At 38.9% G+C, this 17,510-nt stretch overlaps 1 protein-coding gene across 9 annotated transcripts in view; it reads right to left on the bottom strand.

Moving 5' to 3' along the window:
- Nucleotides 1–17,510, bottom strand: part of FOXP1 (forkhead box P1) — a 628,854-nt gene that overhangs the window by 336,864 nt on the left and 274,480 nt on the right. For 7 of the 9 annotated variants that reach the window (XM_038002507.2, XM_007984973.3, XM_007984975.3 and 4 more), the window contains one exon: nt 11,255–11,315. The exons of 1 other annotated variant lie outside the window; for it this stretch is intronic. The gene's annotated coding sequence lies outside the window, so the exon portion shown is untranslated. Of the gene's footprint in view, nt 1–11,254; nt 11,316–17,298; nt 17,485–17,510 lie in introns of those variants that run through there. One more of the 9 variants, XM_038002510.2, reaches the window with a different exon arrangement.

Below are 17,510 nucleotides of genomic sequence, written 5' to 3'. Positions count from 1 at the left end.
TAAGTTACGGTTGTAAATACATCCCGCTTTCCTTTCTGCCTTTTATTTAAACTGCAAATCTCCCAACCATCGGATTAGAGAATGGGTCAAGAGGGACAAAACGCCCAGGATTCCTTTTTCACCTCTCATAGATTGTACTATGACCCAAACTTCACAAAAATGAGTGCAAGGGGTGGGGGAAAATGTAGTAACCATAACAAACAAGAATGTTGAACAATTACTATTCCCGGAAAAATAATACAAACCACGTAAGTTCAGCCAGCAGACCGCTAGTTATATAAAGCCAGTAAATATGATAGAAGCGAGATTCAAACACAACTAAATCCTACTAAGGTCATCAATGACTTCCATATTGACTAATCCAACAGGCAGTTCTTTGTCATCATCTTTTTTGACCACTTGGCAGAATTTGATATGGCTGACAACTCTCTTCTCGCTTATTTATTTATTTATTTATTTGAGATGGAGTCTCGCTCTGTAGCCCAGGCTGGAGTGCAGTGGCGCTATCTCAGTTCACTGCAAACTCCGCCTCCCGGGTCCCAGTTCAAGCAATTCTCCTGCCTCAGTCTCCTGAGTAGCTGAGATTACAGGAATGCACCACCATGCCCAGCTAGTTTTTGTATGTTTAGTAGAGATGGGGTTTCACCATGTTGGCCAGGCTGGTCTTGAACTTCTGACCTTGTGATCCACCTGCCTCGGCCTCCCAAAGTGCTGGCATTACAGGCATGAGCCACCATGCCCAGCCTAATTTTTATTTTTTATTTATAGACAGAGTCACTATACTCTGTCACCCAGGCTGGAGTGAAGTGGTTATGCACAAACAGGATCATAGTACACTACAGCCCCAAACTCCTGGGCTCAAGCAATCCTCTTGCCTCAGCCTCCTGAGTAGCTGGAACTACAGGTATGAGCCACCATGCTCAGCTTTGTCTCCTTCTTTAAACACTTTCCTCGATGAGTTTCTGGTTCACAATCTCAGAGTTTTCATCCCATCTCTGATCTTTCCTGTTCTCAATATTCTATGACTAAAACTTTTAATAGTGTTGGCTTTTTATTTTTATTTTACTTTTTTGAGACAGAGTCTCACTCTGTCCCTCAGGCTAGAGTATCGTGATGCAGTTGTGGCTCACTGTGGCCCCAAACTCCTGGGCTTGAGCAATCCTCCTGCTTCAGCCTCCCAAGTGTAGCTGGGACTACAGGCACACGCCACCATGCCCAACCAATTTTTTTTTTTTTTTTTTTTTTTAATGTAGAGATAGAGTCTCACTATGTTGCCCAGGTTGATCTCAAACTCCTGGTCTCAAGAGATCCTCCCACCTCGGCATCCCTAAGTCAGAACCCAGATCCTGGAGTTCTTCTTTTCTTTATCTACACTACTGCTTCTTTGGTGAGGTCAGTCAAGTGTTATGCCTTTAGATATCACGTACATGCTTATAAATCCTGAATTTATAGACCAAGCTAGGACATTTCCAGGACTACATATCCAAATGCCCACTTGGCATCTAAGTCTGGGTGCCTAGCTCAAACCTCCCATGTCTACAGCTGTACTCCTGGTCTCCCTTGCTTACCTCCCCTACCCCCAAAACTGCCCCACCCACTGTCTGAAGTATTTTAGTAATGGGAGCACCACCTTCTATCAGTTCCTTAGAACAGAAACTGTTTGTCTTCTGACTCCTCTGCTTCTGCCCATAAGCAATCCATCAGTGAATCCTACTGATTATACCCCATCATTCAAGACAAAAATCTTAAAAGTCATCTGTGATGCAACTTTTTCAAACTCCCCATCAATTTCACTAGGAAATCCTTTGGCTCAACGTTTAAATAAATTCCAAATTCAACAACTTCTCACCACCTCCCCTGCCACTGTGATCCTGGCCATCATCCTATCTCACTGGGATTATTATAGTGGACTCCTAACAGGTCTCCCTGCCTATGACCTCATCCACCCACAGTCTATTTCCAAAAAGTTCCCTGAGTGATCCATTTCAAAAGCATGAGTGAGATCTCGCTCCACCTCAAAGCCCCTCAAAGGCTCCCCAGTAAGAATATAAAAAGCACTGTGCCCTGCTCAGTCTGGCCCTGTTACACTTTTACATTGTCTCCTACTACAACTTGAATAGCCTTAATCCAATATTCTGCAATCAAAAGTGCTTCAAAATCCAAAACTTTTGAGCACAGATACAACACTCAAAGGAAATGCTCACAGGAGCATTTCAGATTTGGGATTTTGGGGTTAAGGTTGCTTAGCTGGTAATGCAAATACTACAAAATCTGAAAAATCCCAAATTAGAAATATTTCTGGTCCCAAGCATTTCAGATAAGAGACACCCAACCTGTTCTCTCCCCTTAAGGACACTGCTTCGGCCATACTGACTGACTTGCTCTCTTTAGAATACGCTACGCCTCTGCTCACCATACATGGACTTACCTGACCACCCACCACCCTATTTACATAGCAACCCTTCCCTCTGACAATGTGACCTCCCTTATCCTTTTATATTTTCTCTACAGTATCTATCACCACGCCCTTGTTTATCGTGCTTCGCTGGTTGTCCACTCCCTCTAAAGCAATGAGCAAGGAGCTTAGTAGCTGTGCTGTCCACTGCTATATCCAGCAACACTGTCTAATAGAAATACAATGGCTGCCACAGAAGTAACTGTGACATTTTTTAGAAGTAAAAAGAAACAGCTGAAATTAATTTTAATATTTTATTTAACCTAATGTATCCAAAACGATCATTTCAACATATAATCGATGAAGAAAAATTATCAAATATTTCATGTTCTTTTTTCCATACAAAGATTTTGAAATACTTTGTAGATTTTACACTGCACATCCAAGTTCGGGCTAATCACATGTCAAGTGTTCAATAGCCCCAGGTAGCTAGTGGCTTCCATGCTGGACAGGGTAGGTCAAGCACAATGCCTGGCATACAGCAGGCATTTAATAAAGATGTGTGAATAAACAAATGAAGGAATAAATCCATCCTGCAGAAAGAACTACTTCACATTGCAAAGACAGTACTCATGTGTTTTAAAAGTTTCACTGCATACACATAAAATCCTTACTGGATATGACATATTCTGATTTTGTTTTTTATTTTACTGTAATGTATGCTTATTCCTTTTTTTTTTTTTTTTTTTTTGAGATGGAGTCTCGCACCAGGCTGGAGTGCAGTGGTACGATCTCGGCTGACTACAACCTCTCCCTCCTGGGTTCAAGTGATTTTCCTGCCTCAGCTACCCAAGTAGCTGGGACTACAGGTGTGCGCCACCATGCCCAGCTAATTTTTGTATTTTTAGTAGGGATGGGGCTTCACCATGTTGGCCAGGATGGTCTTGATCTGTTGACCTCATGATCCACCTCCCTCAGCCTCCCAAAGTGCTGGGATTATAGGCATGAGCCACTGTGCCTGGCCGCTTATTCCATTTTTTAAAAGTCTTGGGTACCAGCCACCACCCTAAAATCCTTAACCCACAAACTGGTTCCAAAGGCCACTTTGAATATGACTGGTCTAAATAAACTTTAAAGTATGGAATTCGTAATGAATGTTTTTTAGGATATTTCCTCTGGCCTCCAGAGACCGCTGACGACCCTTTGAAAGGAAAACAGACCAACCTCCAGGAAAAAATGACTGGAGGAAAGAGTGAGCATGCAAAGTACCACAGTAAGCCATAGACTGCAATAATCACAGTCCATCCAACAATGCGAGGTTTCTCTTAATTAAAACGCAATTTTATTTTACTTTTTATTTATTTATTTTTTTTAGACGGAGTCTCCCCTCTGTTGCCCAGGCTGGAGTGCAGTGGCATGATCTCAGATCACTGCAACCTCTGCCTCTCGAGTTCAAGCAATTCTCTCGCCTCAGCTTTCCAGGTAGCTGGGACTACAGGTGTGCACCACCATGCCCAGCTAATTTTTGTATTTTTAGTAGAGACCGGGTTTTGCCATGTTGACCAGGTTGGTCTTGAACTCCCAACCTCAAGTGATCCACCTGCCTTGGCCTCCCAGAGTGCTGGGATTACAGGTGTGAGCCACCGTGCCCAGCCTAAAAGGTAATTTTAAATAACTGGTCATATTCTCAGATAATTAACACAATATCTAATTACCTTTAATTATTTACTACATACATGCTAAGATACAAAATTCAGGGAAGACTTGCATGATTTTCACCCTTAGAAAGAGTGAATTTGACAAGGGCAGAAAGACTTCATGTTTTTCCTTTATCTTCCCGACCCCATGCGAAGTCCAGATCAGTGGCAGAGAGGAACAAACTGAAACGATCCATCCTCATTTCATATTCACAAAGTCCCATTCACTAAGAGTCTTTTTAAAAGATACCACAAACTTCAAATCCAAACTTAGCACTGGTTAGTAACTGTCACTACAGCTTCAACTTTCAAATGGGCTCATAAAATAAGGATTCTGTCATCAATACACTATTTGCTTCTTTGAGGTCCTTGGTGTTACCAGATACTGAGGGGGTATGCCCACAAGGTTAACACAGATGTGCTACCTTTTACAAGATTTTGTTTTTGCACAGTCAAGCTTCAAATTTCTTTCAGAGGTTTTTGAATTGCCAAGGAAAGGTTCTATTTCCTACATCTGTGGTATGTCATTAAGTTGCCCCCTAATGTGAAATTTTTTTTATTCTTAAAATGCTCAAGGTGAGCAGTTGGAATATTTGTGCCTTTGGCAGACAGGACAGCAAAATCATCATTAAAAAAACATACATGGATACAGTAGTTCAGTGGTGTGAGCCTGCAGTTCAAGCTATTCAGGAGGCTGAGGCAGGAAGATCCCTCAAGCCCAGGAGTTCAGGGCTGCAGTAAGCTATGATCGCACCTAAGAACAGCCCCTGTAATCCTGCCTGGGCAACACAGCCAGATCCCATTTCTTTAAAAAAAAAAAAAAAAAAAAAGATAGATAAAACCATTTGTTATTTGGTTTTGTATTTTTGATTGTTCACTGTGCAAAATATGGTTATTTGATAATTGCTGCAAATATTGTCTTTACTACTAAATATGCCTTCATGTACATTTCAACAAGTGGCTTCTGCTTGAAAACGAACTCTATTGAGCATATTTCTCTGGAAATCAATATTTAAGAAATTTTTTTTCTTTGAAACTAACATTCAAGAGAGACAGCTCTTGTTTACAGAGTAACTTAGTTTAGCATTATGGCTAACAATGTTTAAAAACAGCTAACTTAAAATGCAAACATTTAAATTCTGACGTTTAACTGTTGAGAGGCCATGTCAGTCTATGGAAATACAATCAGCATAAAAAACAGTAATTTTTCCCCAGTTCTGTCCCTTGTAAGAATATTTCAAGCAACCATTCTCTTAGATTTAAAAATAAGAACTTATGAGGTTTTAAGACAGTTAAAAATTTTAAATGCCTGGATGAACCTTGAAAACATTTTGCTAAGTGAAAGAATCCAGTCACAAAAGGATGTGGGATTCCATTTCTATGAAACATCCAGACTAAGTAAATCTACACAAACAGAACACATATTCATTGTTATCAGGGGATGGGTGGAGGGAGAACGCAGTGTAAGTGCTAATAGTTACTAAGGTTTTTTTCTTAGGCGATGAAATATTCTAAAACTGAACTAGATGGTTGCAACTCTGAACACATTAAGAACTATTGAAAAGTAAGTACACATTAAATGGGTGAATTGTATTGTATGTGAATTATATCTCAATAATTCTGTTAACAAAAAATTAACATGCCTGATAACATTCACAACAGCATACAAGGAAATCAAGTTAATCTCACATAACTTCCATACGATGTTAAAACACTTAAGTCCTGACATCCTGGGCTCCTTGTTTCAGAACACCTCTCAAATCAACCAATAATTGCCCTTCCTAACACCCATCATCATCATCATCATTCATGTATGCCTGCCCCTCTAGAGTATCAACTCTGTGAGGACAGAGACCATGTCCTTCTTACATGGTGCTATAATCTCAGCACCTAGCCCACATCCACCAATAAATAACTGCAGTAAGAATTAATATATGTATGTATGTACATACATCTGTATGTATGAATGAATGAATGAAATTACTAGATTGGAGTAACTGAATCAATGAAGTACTTGTATTCTGCTTGTCCCCTTAAATCTGCTTGCCAATTTTCCCCGGGCTCCTGGCCACCCAGGTAGAGACATTTCCCAGCAGCCCTCAAAGCTTGCTGGGCCTTATGACCATAATCTGGTAAGTGACAATGAGTGGGATGTATACAACGTTTAACTCTTTTGATTACAAGAAAATTGCTTGCTTTGGACATCTCCACAGTGCGGCAACAACATAGCTTCAACCCTATGATAAGGACAAAGCCCGAAGGGAGGAGAGCACAGACAGAAAGAATCTGCCCAGACAAGCTACATTGGTCAGGTTGTTTCATGAGAGGAGTAGGCTTCTATTTTATTTAAGCCATTTTACATTGGGTCTCTTTGTTACACCAGCCTAGTCTTTACCCTGACTGTTACAACCCAGGCATGAGTATACTGCCTGTATGTGCGGGGAGTGGGGGCAGTCAGGGAGCATTTCAATGCTTAACTGAATTGACTGATCACATTCCAGCCAATACGGTCATCTGGTAACTCAATGACGACTGCTTACAGTGTCTTCATAACATCTTCCTTAATTAACAGTCACATAATTCAAATGCTAACTACTATAAAAAGGTAGTTTTGAATGGGTTTAGCTCAGAATTGCTGTTGTCTTTAGGTAAGTATTCAAATCACTCACATATATACTTTTAAAGGAACTTATACTTCAAATAAATGAAGAGCATTTTAGCTTTATTTTTCACCAAGAAATAATTTATAATAGGTAAGACACGATGAATGTTATCTATAAGGATGCATTTATATTCCTTCATCCAACATAAAACAGCTCAAATTAGGGATGGGGGGAGAATTGCAATGATTATACTTCCTTTTGATTGTTTTTTAATTTTCTCTCAAATAACTTGACTTTAAAAAGAAACTGAACCAACACATAAAATGTGAAGCTTGGAGATACCTAATGTTTAAAAATAACCATTTTAATTGTAATCTATACGGTCTTGATGATTATCTTCAACTCTCAATGCCATTCAGAACTGAATATAAGATGACGAATTTTACAAATTGGATTTGAATTTTAAGCAAATGCATGAGGGTAAATTATCAATGGTGAAGGGAGGCAGGGAAAAATGCCACATAAACCTTTATTAGATCACCAAACCAAGGCAACCATAATAGAATGACATCTGTATAATTGTGACCAGTGCGTCTCTCTTTAGTTTCCATCTTGACATTCTGGATGACCTTAGGTAAACTATTTATCATCAACGGGACCATTTTTCCAGTCTGTAAAGTGGGAATTATAAGAATTGCCAGCTACCTCTTAGGAATGCCAGCAACCAGACCCATTTTGTAAAGCACTCAGATCTAGTTGGAAGAAAATTGTTATATCACTACCGAGTATGATGACTGTTATTTACGACTCTTCAGACCTTAGAATCTAAATTTTCAAAATCGCTTCATCTGGTTTTCTGAATTTGCTTGGCTACTTTTATGTATATAATCAGTTATTTCCATAGTACCTTTGTAGGCATATTTCTGTGCATCTATACTGACTGTTAATAATTCCCCGGTTTCAAATTTGGGGCGTGTTATTTACTGAGAAGCTCCTGGCATCTGAAGTCTACATGCTTCTTGCAGTGTGAAAGATGATGCTGATTTTTTTGTCCATTGTTGGATGGCAAGGTCTTCTCATTTAAGGCTTACTCATCAGGAAGAAATGCTAACCACTATACTCACTTGAAACATCTTTTTAAATTATATATTTCCCTTTTATTTCTTCCTAGATAAGAGATCAAGATATATACAAATTAGTCTTTGAAAGATCTTTTACCTTGTTCAAAAGTAAAAATTATGTATACTACTTGAGTCTATATACCCTAACTTATTTCTCCCCAAAATTTGAAATTAGCATCAAAACACAGATGGAATGGATACTGTAAAAGAAAAAGTGTTAAGTAATGAAATGTTCACTTGGAATAGGAATACTGAAGATGATGTATGATATACTTTGGAAATCCATCCCCTCCAAATCTCATCTTGAAATCTGATCCCCAATTGTCAGAGGACCGGCCAATAGAAGGTGTTTGGGTCATGGGGGCAGATCTCTCATGAATGGCTCAGAGTCTTCCCCAAAGTAATGACTGAGTTCTTGCTCTATTAGTTCATGAGAAATCTGGTTGTTAAAAAGAGCCTGGCTCCCCTTCCCTCCAAGCTTCCTTTTTCTCTTGTCATGTGACACGCCTCTTCCAAACTTCCCCTTCTGCCATGACTGGAAGCTTCCTGAGGTCGTTACTAGAAGCAGATGCTGCCGCATGTTTCTTGTACAGTCTGCAGAATTATGAACCAAACAAATTTTTTTTCTTTATAAATTACCCAGCCTCAGGTATTCCTTTCTAGCAACACCGAACAGACAAAGACAATGTATACAGAACAAAGACAAAGACAACAAAAAAAGCTGAAAGTAGAGAACAACTATAGAGACTGAGCACATAAAATACTTTTATGATCAAGAAATTTTACAAGGAAGGGCCTTATTTGCACGATATTAAATAATATAATAGATCATGCACTTGATAGTGATTATGAAGAAAACTTTTTTTTTTTTTTTTTGGTAATATGGACTATCTTTCTCAGGCAATGCCAATCACACATTTCTAGAAACATTTCTTTCCAAATTTTCCCTTGACCTATGATATTTTTAACTTTCAATAATATTACAGAATTTGGGGGGGGTGGGGACTGTATTTCCATTTTCAGGTAATAGGTGAAAGAATGGACATTATAAAGACATTGAGTCAGAAGAAAAATAATTCATGCTTACAGGTGATTACAAAAAACACAAAACCAATACAAACAACAAATGAAAACCCGTCAGTGAAGGTTGTATTTGGAGCTGTATGGATAAGCCAACTCTCTGGCTAAACTTTTCATCTTTTCTACCACTTTTTCAGCTTTGTTTAATCTTTTTTTTTTTTTTTTTTTTTTTTGGAGACAGAGTCTCCTTCTGTCTCCCAGGCTGGAGTGCAGTGGTGCAATCTTGGTTCGCTGCAAGCTCCACCTCCTGGGTTCAAGCGATTCTCCTGCCTCAGCCTCCTGAGTAGCTGGGATTACAGGAGCCTGCCACCACGTCCAGCTAATTTTTGTATTTTTAGTAGAGACGGGGTTTCACCGTGTTTCGCCACGCTGGTCTTGAACTCCCGACCTCAGGTGATCCACCCACCTCAGCCTCCCAGAGTGCAGGGATTACAGGCATGAGCCACCATGCCTGGCCTATTTAATCATAATTTTCAGCTTTGCCAGAAACTCTGCTGACAGTAGGAGATGAGTTAAACATGTGGCACCACTTTGCATGAGCAGCATCTTGGATTGAGATCACTCTGAGAGATTACAGAGACCAGGAGACAGCAAATTACCACCTTGCTGAGTAACTGCAACAGAGGCTGAATGCCCCTACAAACAGAAAATATTTACTATGTGGCCCTTGACAGAAAAAGTTTGCAGATCCTGATATAGATTCATGCCTTCCTTTTAAAGATCAGAAAGTTCAGACCAGGTGTGGTGGCTCATGCCTGTAATTCCAACACTTTGGGAGGCTGAGGTGGGCGGATCACGAGGTCAGGAGTTTGAGACCAGCCTGACCAACATGGTGAAACCCTGTCTCTACTAAAAACACAAAAATTAGCTGGGTGTGCTGGCGAGTGCCTGTAATTCCAGCTACTCGGGAGGGTGGGGCAGGAGAATCACTTGAACCCAGGAGGCAGAGGTTACAGTGAGCCAAGATCCTGCCACTGCACTCCAGCCTGGGCAACAGAGCGAGACTCCGTCTCAAAAAAAGAAAAAAGAAGAAAAGAAAAAGAAAATTGAGCCTCAGCAAAGGGAAGTGTTCTGTTGTGACTTGATAATCCCAATTACTGGTTGGGAATCAATTCCTTCCATGCCGAAACATCTGAAACATATGTTTCTCCTCTTTGAAACACAATTAGGTAGACCCTGCAAAGGTTTCATTTAAACAATATAGAAGGTGAAATGATGGAAGTCTGATTTTTCTGGCCCAAATTAAATGTGCCAGAATGCAACTACAAAAACAAATCCATACCCTTTATATATATGCATTCTAGAACTCCCCCAAGCTCCAGGTGAGATTTATCAAAATCTGACCAAAGATTCTTCACATTATGAAAGTTCCACAAAAAAACCCTGTTCAACTCAACAAGAAGTCTGTATCTGGCAAATACATAAACTTCAGTAAAAGCTCAGCAAAGGCTTTGTTCAACCATGCGGGCAGGTACCCTGTTTTTAAACAGACACAAATCTACTAAAGCGAATGGAACTATTAAAGGCCAAAATTCTAAATGAAACGAAGATGCTACTGCTTGAGAAATATCGGATGTTAAAATGACCGGAAGAATTATCTTGTGTAAGATGATCACCGCCTTTATCAGAGAGGTACTTCTGAAATCAAGTAAATATGTAGCATCCATAACCATTTTAACTGGAGTACTTTTTCATTCCCCCTCCCAAAAGTGAATTTGAAAACATTAAATTTGGCTTTAATTCATTAAGCTACATTAGTCTCTCTGAAAACTTCTAATTTTAAAATCAAGTACTCATTTGATTTTCAAGCAAGGTCAAGAGAACAAGGCAGCCTAGTGCTGACATTACAGGGATGTGCCTCACACTGCTCAGCAGTTACACCAATGTGGCGTGTTGCTATGGTGCCTGACTGTTAATTTCTGAAAGAAGGTGATTATAAAGCCGCCAGATGAACATCAATCGGATGACACCACTTCAGCACACAATACTGACATGCGTTACTCTTGTTTGCAGCAAGTTAATTTTATGAATCACCACTTTTGTGATGTGAATATTCCTTTCTAACTTTAAACCTACCAAGTCAACAAGCAAAACATAAATTTAAAAAATAAAAATAAGTTCAGCTTCAACAAAAAGAGAAGAGTTTGATAATATTTGGGGGGAAAATGTGAATCTGTAGACCATTTCTTAAGGGCAACGGTTTTTCTTAGGACTTTCAAAAATACACCACATATGTACTCACACGCAAATAAACACGTTTATTTGACAAATACAGACCAAAAAACAACTGAATTAAAATGCCTGGAAGGCAAAAGACACAGCCCTGGATATAACTTCACTAATCACATTTGCATTTACCTTTTTTGGCTTCTGTAAAGCAATCTTCAGTTATAGTCACCTCAAAAGGTCACGTCTTACCCTGAAAACAAAAGAGAACATCAAAATCTGAATGTCAAGAGAAGTAGCAACCACCTCTGCCAAGGACAGACACAAGCGAAACAACAAAAGAACTCAATTCTATTTAATGGCAAATGACTTTCAGGGTTAATAAAAACAAGTCCCAAGAATCTCTACTTATCTGGACCATATGCCTTTGAGCTCTTCAAGACAACAAAATCTACTTGGGGGGAAAAAGTCAAGGTGAAACATTTCAAATGTTGTGTATCAACTTTTTCTCATCTTGTTGTCTATCAATTTATTTTCACGTAGAATAATATGTGACTCGTAGGCCTTTGTTTTTGGAAACCAGACTGCCACTTGAACGTGTCTCTGTTTGGTTAACATCCACAACATCCCTTATTTCATTAAAGCAGAGAGTTATTTTTTTCCCTTTTGGAAGAGAGTTAGGTCTTGTAGACAACATGCTTTCTGCCACTTTGGACCTTTCAAAATGAATGAAAGCAGCACCATTTTCAGTTTGGGGAGGGGCAGGGAGTTAATTGCTAGTGAAAGCTGTTCACAGAATGTTTTTCTCCTAGCATGTATCTACGGGAGCTACTAAGTTAAATAAAAAAGGTTCATGTCACATGAAACAAACAATTGAAATCAAGCTTCCTAAAACACAAAGAAACCATGGAACACATTTTACCCCACATCTACTCCTGCATCTGCATACTCCCGTATGCAAAACAGTGTTTAATCCTTTAAGAAACATTACAAGCTGCCTCTTTCTGCCCATGTAACTGGGATCAACATATGGCACAAGTGAAAAGAAAAACATTTGTTTATTAATTTAGATCAAGTTACTAAGAGGGTACAGGATTCATTCCATATCCATTGACCAAATGCTCATATAATTTTTAAGGTGGCGAAATCATATCATCATTTTACTAAAATGTTCATATCTTTTTGCTCACTCTTCAGAATAATATGTAATGAAGTGGTTTAATTTTATAGGAAGATATCCCTGCTTATCCCTCTGCTGTCAGCCCTGAATGTGGAAAGGCAAACATCATTGAGAAGAGTAAAATCTTATTTCACGAGGGGTAAAAATTTGAAAGTGGAACTTTGGTGTGTACTATCTTTGAGGAATTGATCCAAGGCCAATTTATGACATTTCCACAAGCAAGTGTATGCAGATTCTTGCCATTAAGATTGGAAAAAGATGCAGGCTCTGAGTGAAATCATAATTTTCATGTTTACTGTAAGAGGAAATTGGAGGTTTTCACCATAAATGTTCACCATTTGGGTGGGGAAAAACCCTAGCTCTGGGACTTAAAATTACTATTTTGCAGCCTGACCAAAACCTTTTTGTTTTTACACAAAACAATTCAAATTGAAAATGAAAATCGTGTGCTTTACTGCTGATGTATGTCCCCAAGATTGGTTTCTCCAGTGGTGAGAAGTCTATTTCAGGGCAAGCAATGATAAGAAAGAAAAACAGAGCAAAGATGGTCAAGTCCTCAAGGTAGAGCTAAGATCTGCAGAGACCCACTCTACACAAATCAGAGCTCCGTACATACAAAGCACACACAGAAATTTCTACATCTACCACTCATCAAATCTTAAATGTAAAGCAAGTGAACTTTGGCAGATCCTTCTCAATTCAAAGCAAGAATGCCTTTTTCTCTCTCCTTTTTACTTGAGATGTTCTCCAATACATGCACTGTAAACTAATTTATATGTTTATCTATTGAGCTGTGTCTATTTTTGCATGTTTGGCAGTCAGACCTATAGTATTAGACTTTGCAATGCAGATGAGATTTGCTATCATATAGGCCTGGCAAACAACTGGACCTCATTAAAATTTAATTTTTTAAAAAAACTGCTGAAAATGCCTACTTGGAATAAAGTTATCTCCAGCGCTGCATTTGAACTTGCAGAATATTTTCAGGTAAACACCAGACCTGTTTTTCTACTCACCTATCCACACAGTATAGTGTGTTTAAGTGAACACAGAACAAAAATAGAAGCTGCTTCAGCCTCAGATTTTACAAGTATCATTTTTTTCCCCTAGGGATACTGGGGGAAGAATTACAACAAAATCATACAACTGACCCTCCAATTTATAAATACTAAAACAATACAAAACTGACTACATTTAATTTTCACTTACACATAAAAAATTGGCAGTAGGATATAATCTCTATCTTTCTCTATTTTGAAGTTCCATAAATTTTGGTGCACATGCACGACTGGCCACTCATTCATTTATTTCTGTTGATTTTCATTTTTAGAAAAGGTATACATTAACAAAGTAATCTAAAAGACATTTTTCTAGTTTTGCTGAGAAAAGATTAATAGTTCAACAGCTGTTTGCCATCATGCTAAATTAAATGAAATGTGTCAATATAATAGACAAGAAAATTAGGGGGTAGTACTGGGGCCCGAGTCTGCCTCATTACTAGCTTAGAAGAATTGGAAACCAACAACTAGCAGAAAAATATGCGTTTCATTTTTTCCAAAGCATAAAACTTCCCTTTCCAATACTATATTTGCTATTTTCTTTAAATCACTTTTACTTATCAAATAGATCAACTATTTACCTGTATGCTTACCGGCAGCACAAGCACCAAAACTAAAATTAAATGATTATGCAAAGCTTTTAGGTTAAAAAAAAAAAGATAAAAGAAATACATTCCCCTCCAGCCCACTTGTCTTCTTTTAAAAAATGCTGTCTCCATACGAATTGCGTTTTTTTTTTTTCTTTTTCTCTTTCTTTTTTAAGTTTCCTACTGGTTTTAGGTTTTAAAAGTGAGCCAAGGATACGGTAAACAGAAATTACTTATTTTCCTTTATGTCATTCTCTGCAACAGTTAAGATTCTGTGAACACTAGAATTGTTCCGTGGCCTCTTCACTATTGATTGCAACAGTGTCATCTACCTGAAGCTACACAGTGACCACAAAAACCATGTCCAGGACACAAATTTCTACTGCGAACTCTAGGGTCAGACACTAAATGTACATTCCTCTTTCTCTGCCTCCCCAACCACCCCTCCTCCCGAATTAGGGCTGTTATTCTAAAGAACCCTCACATTATTATAGTGTTTCAATATCATACTTTCTATGGGTATATTTTGCCCTTAATTTAATCTGTGTGACACATAATACACAGTGTCCACTAGTATGTCCTGCTTGGAACTGAGTTGCAGGTAAATGTGGAGGTGCAATCTCATTTCACAAAACTGAAAATGAACAATATCGGCTCGTTTTTCCCCATTTATAGTATTTTCCCCTTCCCTTTCTTGACAGCTAAAATAAATTATCTGCATTAAGATTTCTCCATTATACTGAATCTTATATAACTGTGCAAAAGCAACTCTGAAGTATGCCCAACATAGTTCATCTCAACCTTCAGCCTACCCAATACTGGCTGAGAACCTATTGTGTGCCAGTCTTATTAAAGATGCAAAGATGAGCAAAGTGAACCCCTGGGTGGTGATTAGGCGGGCAGTTCAGTAGGTCTATGGCTAGAGGACACTTTCTTATTAGGAAACTGAGGAAGGAACATGGTTCAAACTTCCCACACCCTCAAATCCTCCAATCAAACGGCTTGTACTCATTGGCAAAAACTGGTCCAAATAAGCCAATTTCCAAGAATTCGCTGCCTCTTTAAATAGGGAATCTTATCTCCTGTGGGCTTTAATATCTTGTTTTTCAATGACTTCTTAGAAAGTAGAAGGACATCGACATATATTTGACTATTGAAAAATATAAGACAAGGGTCACTTTATCTTCCGTATTTAAGAAAATCTACTCCAAAATCAATCTCAAAGTTTGTTCTATGCCCTTAAGACTTCAAATACTGAGTCAGATTTGCCAAAAAAAAAAAAAAAAAAAAGTGGGGAAGGTGGGGCATGAAGAAAGAAAAGAAGGAAGAAAATAAAAAGGGGAGAAAGGAAAAAATAGAGAAAAACAGGGGAAAAAGAAAGGAAAAGAATAAAGGAAGGAAACAGGAAAGAAAAGGAAGGAAGAAGCTGCTGTGCAGTCGGGGTCTCTGAGACCAGAGGCAAAGTTGGACGCTACCCAGGCTTGCAGCTTCACAAACACTACACTTCTTTTACTTGTCTCTATCAAAGAAATGTGTGACTTTGAATCCATCATTCTCCAAATCTCCCTCCTATCCCTGCAAGTAACATTTTACTTCCTTTCTCCTCATCCTCTGGGGCCCTCATCAGATCATAGTACCTAACTTTGGAGTCCATTCTAGTAGAGCAAAAACATAAAATATTACACATGAAGCCACGTGGTGCAGTAAACCCCAGTCGATGCTTGCCCGTGAAATTACTTCAGACTGGCAGCCCCCCACTAACTCCACATCGGCCCATCTCATTTGGAAAAATGACTCTCTCCTACCTTACAGAAAAGGAAAACCCTAGCCGTGGTCATGTGAAAATATTTTATAGGTATCCTTTAACAGCCTTTAAATGTTGAAACCTAAAAACAATATTTGCTGTTTTCCCTTTGAAGCTCTAACAAAGCCTTTGTTTTAGATTCACCTTTAGTGTGCAATAAGAGTTAATAATCAAATCCATCCCAACCCCCACAAATGTTAAACAAAAAGATAAAAGAAATGCAAATAGCTATTGTCATGGAAAGTTAAAGTACCTGTCTGTATTTTTAAGTGAAAACTATTATCTCTATCAATCAAAATTTAAGAATACAATAGCGCTAATCACAGAAGGTGCTCTGACGGAGTTACTTTGCCTCAAAAAAAAGTATTTTTCCCCTTAAAAACCAAGTATAAAAGTCATATACTTACAATTAGATAGAGTATTTGTAATTTTGTTATTAAAAACCTTCAGCAGCCTCACTGTTAATAAATGCTTCTAAGTCTCTAGACTGATTTGTACCCAAGAAGACACAAGTCCCTACATATTTTAATAAGGTTGATGAAATTTTATTTAAATTCTCACAGTTTCCAACCTGCGGGGGAACAGCACACTCTTCTGTTGAAAAGAGTTACTCAAACAGAGGCAACAGTTAACTGGTCAGGAAAACTCCTTCTTTTAGAGCCTGGACATAATTCCCACACCCTGAAATATCTTCACACAGGACATATCTTCCTTGGATGGTTCACCCTTGTTAATTGTGGCAACTTATTTTTGAAATAACACTCTACCCTCATAAAGAAGGCAGAATACCCCCATCATACCCCAGAATTATCTAAGTGTACAGTACATGAATTTCTCTGAGTCTTTTTTTAAAAATTCACTTTAAAAAAAGACTGGATTAGCCCCTGAATATGGTGCTTTCTAAAGACAGTACAGGAACAAAAAATAGCAAGACCCCAGATAGTAAAACAAACAGCTCAAGATTAAAATTCCTAGAGCAAACAGTTAAGCCAGGATGCCATTATGCACACGGAGCCTGGATGATGTCTCCTCCACCGTGGGGCCAAGAGGCTGTCATTTTCCCCCCAGCAAGATCAGATTTCCTTCCCTCCCGACCGCCTCTCTGAGCATCATGGCCAACATCTCTAGTGTGCTATTAATATCAATGAAGAGACGATTCGATTTCCACAGAAGAAAACCTTTCCTATTCCGGCACAGACCTTCGGGGAGGACCCTGGCCCGGGTATAGACAATACAGCGGCAGAGTTTCTGTTTTCTTACAGTTCAGTCTTACACACTGTTTGAAGGCTTTTTAGCAAACAATGGCAGCATTATCTGCAGGATAGTTACAAAACAGGATTTGTTAGGACAAAGAATAATAAAGCTGCTCTCTCTCTCTCTTTTCTTTTTAATTCCCTCTAGTCCTCACGAGCCTTTCTCTGCAAGTTCAAAATTCAGCCACATTTCCTAAGAGGCACCTGTACTTGTCTATTTCAATGCAGCCAGAAGCTGACAACGGCCCAGGAACCAGGACTGCTTTCAGGAGGCGCCCAGAAGGGCAGCAAAGTACCCTCTCAACATTAGTAAAATGAAACAAAAGTGTCAGCCTTGGCTTCACACACACTTACCCGTTCATGGTGAGGAGGCAAAGCTTTGGGGCGGGAGAGGCAATTTTCACACAACGGAAGAAAGTTGAGAGTTTGTAAGGGAGAAACTACAGGCGCTTGGAAGCCTGCTGGCTCTCAGGGCTCCCAGGCTGGCGGCAGTGTGAGGAAGGACTGAAGGTATGTGGGCTAAACACAACAAAAGCCACTGCCTTACTCTAGATTAAATATGCAGG

The sequence above is a fragment of the Chlorocebus sabaeus genome, chromosome 22 (assembly GCF_047675955.1).
Source record: "Chlorocebus sabaeus isolate Y175 chromosome 22, mChlSab1.0.hap1, whole genome shotgun sequence".
In the NCBI taxonomy this organism is placed as follows: Eukaryota; Metazoa; Chordata; class Mammalia; order Primates; family Cercopithecidae; genus Chlorocebus; species Chlorocebus sabaeus.
The sequence above is the reverse complement of the archived record's forward strand: the minus strand, read 5'-3'. Positions and strand labels throughout refer to the sequence as shown.